Consider the following 12,875-nt stretch of genomic DNA (forward strand, 5'->3'; position numbering starts at 1 on the left):
TTAATAAACTCTGAAAAGCTATTTAAATGCTTACATTATTAAGCCATTCTTTAACACAAGGGTGCATTACATATCTGGCATAAGAGACAAATCAGATGAGCTCTCAGTATCTTCAGTGCTGTCAAACTCTTTTGTGAGAGCAATGTTATTGAACCGACTCCACACAATTTTTTTGTATTAATACAATACAAGTGTAGATTTAATGGGCAATTTTATTAGCAGAAGAGAATCTTTTTGACCGCAACAAAAACAAATGTCTTCCTTTTGCCAGTCAAAATACTTTTTCTCTTAAGACTGCATGAAGATCTGTGTTTTGTTACTCACCTCCCATTAAAATAAGATTTAAGGTACTCTTCCTATTCAGAGTTATATCATTAGGAATTCAGTAATGGTAGATGAAATAAAAACCATTGTACAGTAATGATGTTATCAAATCAAGAAGCTTTTCTTTCAGAAGTAACTTCAGAGTTTTCTAACTTAGCAAAGAAACTTGGAAACTAATCCTAATCACTGGGTTTTTTTTTTTTCAGAGACATTTCCTCATTCAAATAATGGCAAAAACTCAAATCGCTAACCAGGACAAAGAAAAGAAATGTGGTCTTTCACAATTTGATTCATTTTAAGGTCCTGTATATGTAAATGATTCTGTAAGTATCTCAATGGTAAAAAAAGAATATTACATATCTGAAGTGGAGCAATGCTCTGGCATTCTCTAGTCCTCATTTCTAAGGAACTGGAGACATATTACCAGTGCTATCAAAGCAATTAAACATATGCTTGTTCTTAAACAGGTATACATATAAGCAAACAATTGGATAACTATTTATAAGCCCTTCATTATTCAAATAGCACACTGTTAGTATACTGTTTAATAACAGAGATCATTACATCTTTAAAATTTTGTTCTTTACATGTAACTTTCTACCTTTTCAAGTAAGTCTTGTACTCTCTACTTCTTTTTCCTTTCTCTACCATGGGAGTCTTGATTTATTCCTAAAGTTTTTCTCTTTCTTTCCTTTTCTTTCTTTCTTTCTTTTTTTTTCCCCATTTGCCTCTCCTAGCAACATTTCCTCTAATCATCTTCTCTAGGTTATTTATTTATTTATTCCCCACTGTTTTCAACTTGTGGATTATGCTCTTTTGCCTACATCCTCTAGACCTCTTTGGCTGTAACAGTGGAATAATTCCTGAATCTCTAAAGGAAATTAAAAAGATCGTGCTACAGAAAGAACAGGATAAAATAAGGAAGTGAATGGAGGAAGAAAAAGAATGTCCTTACAGTGCAGGATGGCAGGTCATAATGATGCTGAGGAGGAGAAATTAATTTGAAACAGGCATAGGAACAACAAAATGTCTCCAGCTTGAAATTCTTGAAGTTGGCTTTGGATAATGATATCATAAGAAAATTTTCTGAAAGTATGAAATTTAAAATCAAGCACAAATTCTAGTCACGGAAATTATGTATCCCAACCCTAAGATAAGGAGATTTGATACCTATCTCCCCGACTTACTTAATAGAATTTTCCTAGATATATTTACACATGGGAAAACTGGATGGAACTATAGTCTGAATAAAGCTCTGGAGAGGTCCAATGAGCTAGGGAGCACAACTGCATCAGTAGTTGTTGTAATAGTGGCTTTATGCAGATGAGCAATTTCCATTCCAAATTTCTATGATCATTGTTAACCATGAGGATCAATTGTAAAAGAATTGTAATGCCCCAGATTCTTTGAAGATTTAATTGTAAAGATGTCAAGTCATATTGCAACCTGTAATCAATTTGTAATGTAGGGCACAGAACTATTGAGGATTCAAAATTCCAATTGGCTGAAGGTTTTTCTGTGTCAAAAGCAGAGTGGTAAAACAAGACATACGTTGATTTCTTCAGATACACACTTTAAATTCAGTTTGGGGGAAATATGGAAACATTTGCATTCTTGATTCCTCCAGTAAGGCATTTCATGTATTCTAATTGTTTTAAAATCAAAAAATAATGAAAATTTATATTAGAAAATGCTTATTTTCCAGTTTACCTGTATGTTGTCATTTAGGGACCTTGATATGCCATACAAACATTTAAAGCAAAGTAGAAAATTAAACAAACAAACAAAAACCAAATAAAAAAAATCAAGCCTACCATTGAAAGGATGGATTACATTCCAAGAAATGCAAATTTCTTAAATTGTGTAATCTGCATTACTTATTAGAGCAGGGAGCCAATTAAGAACTCTCCCCTATTCAGTTTAATTAGGCTAACTACAGGTAAGGGAATCATATGGTAGAAGGAAGGGCATTCAGTAGAGAGACACTCTCATGTATCTCTTTCATGTCTGCTTCCTCCACTGTGACAGAGTTAAAGGCATCTAGTGCTTGACTTTCACCCTTCTAATGCTAGAAAGTAAATGAATCACGCAGTCTATAATACTGAGACTTTGATCCTGTAAGCCCCAGACAATCTCTCTGATACTAGAGAATGAGAAGTGGGTTGTAAGGAAGAGAGGCAGCTGGTATAGTCTTTTTTTTTTTTTTTTTTTTTTTTAAATCAAAAATGCTGTAAAGTTTTGTATAATTCCTAATTTCAGCTATGTTATGTACATATGTGGTCAACAATTTCATGTACATATCTTCCAAAGTGACTAGAAATGAGAAAATACTTTGTACCCTGAACTACATTCTAATGCCAAATCAAAGTGCAGTTCAAATTATCAAAACTAAGAGAGATGCAAAGTTAAGATAAGGTATGGAAGGTGGAGAGGCGGGGAGGGGAGAGGAGGGAAGAGAAAGGAGGAAAGGGAAAGGGAGAGGAGGGATGGGGAGGGGAGAGGAAGGGAGGAGAGGAGACACAGTTTTACAGTTAGACAATTCTTTCTTCTCACTTTTTATTATAACACTTGACAGTCTAGGAACTTTTACTCTGTTTATGCAGCTTTGGAAGGTAAGCCATGCTTTGCAAGTGGTGGTTCTTAGAGAGAAGTGGTCTTTTTTTTTTTTTTATTCTGGGAGAAAAGATCAGATTGGACTCACCACAGTCCTTTTGTCCTGATACTGTGACAAACATGTGTTGCTTTGGTGTGCACATGGGTACAATTCCTCATAGGAGATGCTCCCCCTTCCTTTTCTCCCACTCAGCCTCAGAATTGTTCCTGGAGTAATTTTCAGTTCTAAAGGGTCAGCTTCTGCTCCCATTTACAACACAGGAAACCTCCTATTAATTACAATGGAAGTATAACCGAAAGTCTAATGAGCACACAAAAATCCTTAGCATCAACTGTGTTTACATTCACATACTCTTAGTTATTCTGCTTCTCTTCCTGAGTCATATCTCCTTTAATGAGAGAAGATGGTCAGTAAACTGCAAAGATCTTTAGCTGGCATTGAGCTATGCCTCTAGAGTAATTATTTTGTACTGTAGAATGATTACAGGCTGGCTGTTGAGGTGAGATAGCTAAAAGCATGCAATTTAGGAGCTGAGGATGCAGCTCCTAAATATTTCTGAGGAAATAAACCTTATAAACCAGAAATTGTACACTAGATTTTCAAGTATTCTGTACTGTTTTTACCTTTGGATCACAATGTTGACATCAATGACAAAGGCATCTGTATACAGAATTTTGGAATTTTTCCTGCTCACAAAAAATCTTGATTATCTATATCATTAGTGATGCCAGTAAAATGACAGATCAGGTCCAGTACCCTATGATTCTATGATTGTATGATTCTATATTCTTGTACAATTGAATTCATAGAATCTACATTAATGCAGAATTTCCAAAATGATATCTTCACTGCCAGTTCTGGAATGAAATAGGTGAACACTTTACTTTGCAAACCTTACATTAAGACCCACATTTTACCTATCTGTTATGAGTCAGTATGTACCAGGACTGTACAATTTCTACTCAAAAAGAGAAAAGAGAAGTTTTAAGAAAACTTAACTGAAAGGAGGGTTTAATTGCAATTAAATGGAGAAAAAAAGAAAAAAAAAAGAAAAGGAAAAAAAAAGAAAAGAAAAAAAGAAAAGAAAAGAAAAGAAAAGAAAAGAAAAGAAAAGAAAAGAAAAGAAAAGAAAAGAAAAGAAAAGAAAAGAAAAGAAAAGAAAAGAAAAGAAAAGAAAAGAAAAGAAAAGAAAAGAAAAGAAAAGAAAAGAAAAGAAAAGAAAAGAAAAGAAAAGAAAAGAAAAGAAAAGAAAAGAAAAGAAAAGAAAAGGAAAGAAAAGAAAGGGAAAAAAAAAAAGAAAATAGATATATCAGCTAAAACAAAACAAAACAAAATGCTTTTATGACTGACTCTCATTTGAATTTCTAACTAAGTTGACCTGAGATTCTAGACAGAAATAACTATTTTTAATCCCTAAGAGAGATGTCCAGATGCACATCAACAGTTTTCAAGACTCAAGTGGCAGCTGGTAAACTAGATTGTATTCTTTTTTGAAAAGCAGTATGACGAAGTTGTTTATTCAGCAAAACAAACTGTTCCCTGTGTCCGTTAACAAGGCTGGCTTTGTGCAGCACAGACTTCTGCAGTGCTGACTCCTGTTTGGAACCATTTCACACTAATTAGAAATAAGAGAAAAGGCTGTGTTCATAAACAACCTATCAAGACCCTTTTCAACCCACTCTTTCTGAAAATTAACTCAGTTGTAACCCTTCATGAATAACAAAGTTGCACAAACAAGTTGGGGAAAATATATTGTTAATAATCATCAGCTGGCTGTGCAAACTGCCAATGCAAATTTCATATAACGTTAACCAAATTATAAAAAATGATGAGCTGTTGGCTGCTGTGAAATTCCCTCTGTAAGCCTACAACCACATTTGTTTTTTAAATGTTTAGCAACACTTCAAAATGAAGAGTTAATGTTCTGGAAAAAAAAAAAAAAAATCAAATTGTGTTGATCGTGCAGTGTAGATCTGTATTTTGTATATATGTGTGGAGTATGGGAATATAGAAAGGATTTTCTTGTGGAGGACAATTTTATTTTAATTATATATTAATTAAAATAAATATAATTATATATATATATAGTTATATATATGTGTGTGTATGTATGTATGTATGTGTGTATATATATATATATTTAAGGGTGATTCTTTTCACTAGCAATAAAAAGAAGGTATGTTTACATGTTAAAAGCTGAAGCTGAAAATGGCATATAGGAAGTGTTCTCAATAAATAATCATGCAAGACAGAGGTTCATTTCTAATTTCTATAGGCATCTTGCACTTTGGGCAGCATTTGCTCATGGGAGTAATCCCCCTTAAATCCATGGGGTTATTTGTGGAAATGCCAGATGTTATAAGTCAGGACTGTAGTGTTGAGTTCTAGTGCTTTTCACCTCATAGAATGATGGCAAGGTGTCATATTTGAGATATGTACATTTGGAACATTTTCTATTATCAGTTATGAAAGAATTAAATTTGATGTTTTGGACATTTCCAGCATGCTATGTTTTGCTGATATTCTTAAAAAATTCAGTTAACAGAGTTAGATGCAGATAACAAAGATATGTGCTTCAGAAGAATTTTATGAAAGGAGAAATTCAGAACCAAGAGTAAAAACTGTATAGTTAACTTGTATTACAGAATATCTCATATGCACACACACACACACATACTCATACACATAAACACAAAAAAAAACCAAAAACAAATAAATCTGAGAAATTATCTGAGAAAAGTTTAATCATTTTCAACATAATTCAGTCTCATTACTAAAAACCATCGTGTGCCCCGGTGGCGCAGTGGTTAAAGACGCCGCCTTGCAACACTGGGGCCCGGAGTTCGAATCCCCCCTGTGGCGCAAGTGGTAGAAGTGCCGCTCTGCTACACAGAGGCTCGAATCCCGGGGGCTGGACTCGATGATCTCTAAGGTCCCTTCCAACCCGCACGAAACTATGAAACTATGAAACCTTGGGGAGGGGGCCAGGGAGGGGGGGGGGGGCAGGAGGGGGTAAAGAACAACTGAACTTAAGTGGGGAAATTATTCACAAGAAAGCTGTTGTTCAATTGCTATAACTTAGATTCCTCTTCTAAAATCAAACCTGTGTCTCAGATCCTGTTAGAGGTGTCTTTCTGCACAGTAATTGTCTGGTATAAATGAGAAACAAAAATAGGAAGAAAAATAAAATCAGTTAAGACTCTATAGCAAAAACATTACTGTACAGACTTAATGTGTAGCACTCTCAAGTGTTTTCATCACTTATATGTTATCTTTTCATTACTGTACCCTGCTCTTACAGCTTTACACAACTGCTAAAAAGATAATGTTACACTGTACCATCCTTATGAGCTCAGTTTCAGGATAGCTTGAAAAATTTGTAGAGGACCAGTTATATTTCTTAATGAAGACAGAATCTTTCCATTCCTTTATGTGAAAATAAAATTCTCCTTTTGACAAATTGCTGATGTAGACTGAGCTCTGCTTCCAGAATCATAAACAATACAAATAGTTTTATTACTCAGATCCTAAGACTGAAAAGACAGTTCTAGGTACTTCAGCCTGGTTGCAATGGGTAGACTGAACTGAGGAGACTATACGTGTCTCATCATGAGCTCATACAGAATGAATTATAAACATCAGGAACATGCATGCCTAAACTAGTAAGCATTAACTTGAACAATATGTTAGTCTTCAAGTAGGATCTGTTTTCTTGTTTTCACAAACAAGATTCTGTTTTTAACTCTCAAAAAATTATATATATGTATAATCTATATATTTATATATATATTTATATACATATAATATACATAATATTATATATATATATATAGACACTATATAGATGTGACACTATAGACACTTTTAAAGATATATATATACATATAAACTTATTCTCATGTGAAAAGCATTAGAGGTGATCACTGTATGTTTTTTCAACTCAATTTTCCACCTGAAATAATAAATTATTAATTCTAATGCTAAAATGTGAAAACCCAACAGAATTACATGAGGGTCATGGAGGTCAAACACATCTTTTATGCTCTGGTAGCACCAGATCACAAGAAGTTTTTGGCAACTTCCTAGAATATTTTTTCCCCTTTTTTAAAAAGAAAGAAAGAAGGAAAGAAGGAAAGGAAGGAGGAAGGGAAGAAGGGAGGAAGAGGAGGGGGAGAGGGAAGGAGAGAGGGAGGGAGAGAGAGAAAGAGTAGGGAGGGAGGGAGAGGGGAAATAAATTTCTTTGTTAAATCGAACGGTGGATATTTTAGTGGCATGTTACTATGTTTTCTGTTTAATTTAGGCTTGCTTTTACTCAGAGATAACTGTTGCATTTTTGAACTTCATAATGGATTTTAATCCTAATCTCCTTGCTGTATTTTACCTGAAGGACAATGTTTCCATTCTGTCTACTTCTTCACTCTTTCAGGTCTCATTGTTTGCACTATGCACTTCAAGTTTTACTTGTTTGTTTGTTTGTTTGGTCGTGTGCTATTTAAATCATTTTTAAGTGTGAAATTTGATTTATTTGAAAGAAAAAGAAACATAACACCTATGTATTCATCTTATTTTAAAATCGGGCAAAGAACATGACAAAAATATTCAAAGAAGAATTTTATGGTTTATGTTTTTTTATGGAGAAGATGAGAGAGATAAGGAAGTGATTCAGCTAATCAGAAATTTGCAGACTTTCTGAAAGACTGCATTTGGCCAATGAGCTCATCCATACTTTCACTGACCATGTGAATTTTGTCTTTTTTATTTTTTATTTTTTTGCCATTTTGGGAAAAGATGTCTTGAAAGCAATGTAATTCTGAAAAGTATCATTATCTGGTCAGCTAACAGTGGTCATTTGTACTTGTGATATTTTTGAAAACACTGTCCCCTACTGGTTGAAATTTTGGAATGGAATACTCAAGAATACTCACACATTACAGTTGTCCATGGACAGGTCAGCAGTGGATGAAAAACTGCTGTGAAGATGAGAAGCATTCATTATTTTAAATAGAAATATATTGTGATATGAGTCCATTATGAGTACATAACATCTTTCTCAGATGGAAATAGACATTAGCAATGAGAAAGAATAACCAAGTCAAACCATGAATAATGTTTCACGTTCATTTACCTCTTATCCTCATAGTGTTCTACTTTCTCCTCATTTCTTCTCTCTTATTTCTTTTCTTTGATATTTTCTCATCCAAAAAATAGTCATGTACAAATCCTTAGAAACTCCAGACTGGAGCTTCCAGTAATATGATTAATCCAAAGCAGACTTCACATGCTACAATGAGTCAGCTGGATAATCCTCTAAGGAACTCTAGCATGTTCATAACCAGGTAGTAAAAGGATACCGTTAGGTCTAAGTGATGATAGTACAAAGACCATCAAACCCATTTCACAAGCCTAATTCTGACTTTACCTACCAGGTGCTTTGTAATACAAGAGACAGTACAGAGCAGCAAAGTGTCAGAGTTTTATGGCTTTTAGATCAAATCTGTGGAAATGACCACTGCTATTCATCAAGAAAGAGCATGGGAAATAAGAAAATGAAAAATATTCCTAAAGAGCTTATCTCTTCACCGAGGGGAAGAACACAGAAATAATAACTATGGACTGACAGATTTACTAATAAGAACTTGTTAAACATATTTCACATACCTTCTTTTTAATTATAATTATAAATTCTCCATCACTACTATGTTTCATTTATCACCTGGGTTTGGACTTCATCTGGAGAATAAATCATCAGGAGATCTGCAGGTTCTGAAGTCAGTCTTCAAATCTCTCATAGGAAGCTTTTGTGCAAACACTAAATTAAGCACTCAAGAATTTTCATGCCCTTGCTCGTTGAATGAATGGTTTTACTGCAGTTTTGCAGTGGCCCATCTAAACTGAAATTCTCCATTTTTCTGGCATTCATATGGATAAAATTTTTCATCATGTGGTAGACTTTTCCTATTGATTATATTAAAGTAACCGGGCAGTTCTATTAGAGAAAAAGCATGCATAAATAGAGATTAGTTTCATTCATCCTAACTATCAAATGCTTTCTCTGATCTAATTATTTCCAACATTTTACAGGACATCATTTCATTATACCACCGAAAATCCAGTTTCTGGCATTAAAATTGTTTTAAGACCACTATTTCCCATTCTTTGTTAGCTGAATACATTTTGCTCAGAATGAAAGTAGCAGAAAAAAAGTATTGGCTGCATAGAAGTCCTTTGTTAGTGCTTTTGAACTCCCTAGTTGTGGACTACAAAGAGTCCAGAGCGCTGCCTCTCACCACCATAGAACAGAAACATTGAGCGCTGCCTTTTTTTTTTTTTTTTTTTTTTTTTTTTTTGGATCTTGATACTTGATATACAGGATACATTACTGAGTGTCTATAAAAAGGTTTGTGAACCTTGATGGAAATCAGAGGTGAAAACGACAGTTCAAATGTCTGGTCTGGGTTTAAAAGATCTATGATAATGTATTTTTACTTATAACAGATACTGAGAAGGAAAAAAAGAGCCAGCAAAGCAGTGTTCAGACTTATATTACACTCTTTCTCTGCTCCTGCCCTTTTCCTGAGCTGTCAAACCCAGAGCATTCTCTGAAAACTAAAGTGATTCTAAGCAGGTTACCAATCTGTGTGTTATTTCTTACTAGTTGCCTCTTTAGGATATCACTCAAACACAAAGCCTACATGATTCTTTTCAGCTACAAACAATGAGTCAGGATCTGTGATGACTTAAAGCATGCATCATTCCCAGATTTAATTACAATGTCCTGTAATAAATTTTTAAAAATATTTCTTACTTCATATAGGAAACTTTACAAACTGTTAATCAGAAGAAAAGCAAGAATGTACCAAAAAACCAAATAATAATTGAAAAGCTTTTGGCATTTCATACTTACTTAAGTCTGTAACTCAAGAAAAAAATACAAGCAAGTGAACCCTTTGTTCTATTATTTCCCATAAAACATTAATATATCTTAAAATCATTTCTTATGCAGCACCTACTTCAATCACCTAAAGGATTTTAATTAAACATAAATAATAATTTTTTTTTTAAAAAGTAGGTTTTTTTTTTTTTTTTTTTTTTTTTAAATCTTTCACATTCCTTTGAAGGAAAAAGGAACATTATTTTCTTTCACTATTTCCTAGTTTTTTGTTTTTATTTTTGTCCAAAGATATTTATGGAAAAAAAAAAACACCAACAAAACAAAGCAAACAAACAAACAAAAAAAACCCACAAAAAATCCAAATGATGTATAGCTTTTTATTCCTTATTTTAATGTACTGACAGACTTCATGGTGGATTTACAACCCATTGAATTCTGAAGAGGAAAGGAGTCGAGAATGTTCAGTGTGTTAGTGCTGAAAAATCTATACCTGCTGTACAAATACTTGTCATTCATACTGCTCATTATTTGTTCAAAAAACAGTCACGGTAATCAGTGGTAAATGATTCCCAATCACTCTCAATGGACTTTCTGTCTACAGAGATACCAAATCTCTTTCAGAAATAATAAGACAAATCCAGTCACTGTCACCACAATCATCCACTGTCTTCAGAAGCATGTAGGTCCTCTACACTATATACATTTTGAGAAAGGCATGAGTTGCAGTGTCAACTTTCTCAAACCTTGGAGGAGTTTGGATGCATGATTTTGTCTTAATTTATAATGGGAATAACTCTCAAATTCCCAGGTCAAAAATATCAAAGTTATTTAGTTGTCACTGATTTTAGTGAAGCACATTTGCAAGCATGTTCCTTATTATATATAGTATATATATGAAATGTGTTGTTGTTACTGCACTTGAAAATTACCATCAGCAGTCAAGTAATACATCAGTCATTGTGCAGACACAAACCTGAATCCAAAAAGTTCATAACTGTGACTGTAGAAGAACAATAGTGATGAGTAGCACAGAGATGTCTGAAAATTAATGACAGACAAATAAGGACTGTCTGAATAGACAGCTTAATGTTAATAAGCTTGAGTTAGAATTTACAGTCCACTAACTCCTCCATACTACAAGGACCTTGATGTGAGGTGCTTTTAAACTAGAATAAGTTGCCTCACGCTGTTTCCTCACAGGGAGCTAATGCAGAGTAACCAGCATACTGTAAATTTGCATCCCAGTTTACCATGGAATAACTTCCCTGAGTAGATAAGTTCTAAAACAACATGTACAGGGAAATCAACAGCTAAGATTGAATAATTATGAAAAACTGTTCAACTTCTTGAAGTTTCTCATTCCTCTTATTTTTTTTTTTCTATTTTTTTTTCTTTTTTAATCTATATTTACAGCTCTTTCTGTGGGATAATGTCTGGTAACATATTTGTCATATGTTTTTCCCTCTTATTTCCTCTTAATTCCTCTTTTTCCTCTTTCCACGGCCAAATGCAATAATAATTAGGTGCCTCCAAGAAAAAAATAAAAACAGAAACAAAAACAAAAAAAAAAAACAGCTTTGTAATTTATATTAGAAGTGCTTTTTCCTCTTCATTTAATGTTGTGTCATCTAGTCAAGGGGTGGAAAAACTTTCACCTAACTTAAAAAAATTTGCAGGTGAAAAAAGGTTAAATAGGCAAGTACAATCAGTTCAAGTTTGTAAGCAGCTCACAAACTGAAACATACCTGCACAAAGTGACCACATTACTGAAAGAAAAAAAAGCACTAGAAGCAATATAACTCTTTGCATATATAATTTATAAGAAGGTAAAATATAACTCTAAACATGTCAGGAAGACAGATTGAAAGCTGGCTGTAGAGAAATTACATTTGTGAGCAATCAGAATTATTGTTACATTAAAATTATATTCCTTAAATGATCAGTGCAAATTTAAAGCCACAGCTGAACAATAATTGCTTTCATTTGTACCACTTCAGGGAAACATAAGCAGACCCACTAGAAAAGAGACCATTTAAATGTAAATCAGAATTTCCAATCACCTGAACAGTGGCACCTTTCTACTTTTTTGTTGTTGTTGTTGTTTAATTTTTTTCCAGGAGCAAGGTGTATGCAAAATCAAAAGAGCATTTGAAACGCTGGATTTCAAGAGAGTAAACTGGAACTCTAACTAGAGTTAAGGAAAAGATGGTACTTTAGAGTTCATATTTATTACAGTATGTGAAACCAAGGATGATAATCTGTTTCCTTGGACAAGAAATTTCAACAGCAGATATTCATATTAAAAATAATCTAAAAGAAAAAACAAATAGCGAGAATCAAAATAAACACTGGAAAACTCCATTGCAAAGTGAGAATACAAATCAATATCTTTATTTTAAACAAAAATTCTATATTGTGAAGGTAATAGCAGATGCCAGGGACAAGAGAAAAGACAGTTACGCAAAAATTGTTTTGTATTATGAAGATCATTGATTACAAAGAGCTTTAGCATTGGGGAAATGCAAGTGAGTGACTTACATTTTTGATAGGACAAAACAGATCTGAGAAGACAACACAAAGACACCAAGAGAGAAGGACATTTTATATTAATGTTACTCTTCCTGTAAAAACATTCCAAATTTCAAAGAACAAGGCAGGATGGGAGAAGATCCACTGAGAGTAAACAGCATGCAAAAACAAAGTAAGAGGTATGCAGAGCTTGGAGAAATCTTCAAAGAAAAAACTAACAAAGGGAGCATATTAACTCCCCTAAGGATTTACAAGTTTGTTACCATCGGGAAAATATAGGTAGATATTTCTGAAGGATCAATTTGGGCCAAAAATAAAGTTCAATAAAAGAAGCTGAAGTATATTCTCCTTCTTTTCTGACCTGCTGAACTACCCTGTCCACAAATATAAGGAAGTTAAGGAGGCTAGATGGATATCACTGATGATTTCCTTGGACCTGAAAGTTATTTGAGAGTCATAGAATCATAAATTTGCTTAGATTAGAAGGGACCCCAAACATCACCTAGTTCCAACCCC

The sequence above is a fragment of the Coturnix japonica genome, chromosome Z (genome assembly GCF_054131305.1).
Source record: "Coturnix japonica strain WE chromosome Z, WE-NBRP24, whole genome shotgun sequence".
Classification (NCBI taxonomy): domain Eukaryota; kingdom Metazoa; phylum Chordata; class Aves; order Galliformes; family Phasianidae; genus Coturnix; species Coturnix japonica.